The sequence below is a fragment of the Empidonax traillii genome, unplaced genomic scaffold (genome assembly GCF_003031625.1).
Source record: "Empidonax traillii isolate 1590-97213 ecotype Southwest subspecies unplaced genomic scaffold, ASM303162v1 scaffold3741:size47481, whole genome shotgun sequence".
NCBI lineage: Eukaryota > Metazoa > Chordata > Aves > Passeriformes > Tyrannidae > Empidonax > Empidonax traillii.
In genome coordinates, this window is record NW_020958934.1 from 46,224 (window position 1) to 47,481 (window position 1,258).

The following is a 1,258-nucleotide window of genomic DNA, read 5'->3' on the forward strand; positions in this document are numbered from 1 at the left end:
AGCCAAAGCACTGTCACACACTATGCAAAAGTGCTCTCAAATGATGCTGCCTTGCTGGTTTTTATCAGAGGTGTAAAGGTGAAGCAGGTACCGGCTCTACATAAGGCTGTTTGTGCCGTCTTTCTAGAGAAGGAGTATTTGAAGGTAGCATTTGGGTGCCAGCTATATACGTTATCTGTCTTCCCATGGAAGGGAACAGGAAGGTTTTGAAGAGTTGTTCACTGTGTAAGTTATTGCTGTGTTGTAGCTTATGTTTTTACAGTACATGCTTTGGTGCAGTGCAGTCCATGGCCTGGTGCCAGAGCAGCACTATCCCAGGTTAGTATGTCATCCAGACTGCCAGGGGCAATAGAAGGGCTGATTGGTGCCTGAATTTCCCCACAATATATAAATGAGGCCAGTCACTCAGCACTCCTGCTATCAGATAGTTGTGAAGTCAGGAATCTGGCTTCACAAGCTCATGAGCCTGTATGTATACAGTTTGGGAACATTCAGGAAGAATCGTTTTCTCCTATTGTGCCTACAACTTGCCTTGTATGATCTGGTCCCAGAAGGGATTGGCTTCCATAATGAATATATTAAAGCTAAATCTTGGTCTTCCTGACACAGGTTTTTTTCTGCTTTGGAAGTGAAAATGCAATCACGATTTTATTGATTTGGGTTTGATATAAGGAAAAGAATAACCAATTTAACTTTTGTGTGCTATTTGAGGTTAGTAGTTCGTAATGCCTTATATTTAATTGTATGGTCAGCCAAACTAGCACACAAGGTCAGCACTGAGTAGCCAGGAACAGGGATCACCTAGTATCCAGCTGTATAGAGGTGGTGGTAAGTAAAGAAAAAATAGCTGGGGTTTTGGGTTTGCCCAAACTGCAATAGGAGACACACACAAGGAAACTTTATAGCCCAAATTACACAAAGCTGTTGAGGAAAGGGCCTGCTGATCAATAAGGTGAACATTTGAGTAATTCTGATATTAATTGTCCAGATCTAATGTATGTTCATTTTAATAAACAACTTCCTTGGGGGAAAAAAGAAGGAAGGGGGGGAGAGGGGGAGGAGGGGGAAAAAACAACCAAAACCCAGGTGGAGGCAGAAGTGTAATCCGTTCTTGTTTTATTAACTTTAGAATAAAACAGGCCTTGACGTGCTTGAGTACATGGAAAGACTTTCAAGGATTATCACTGTCAGCCACATCAGTGGATGAAGACAGGAAATTTTGTTTGCATTTGACACTAATGTAAAAAAAAAAAAAAAA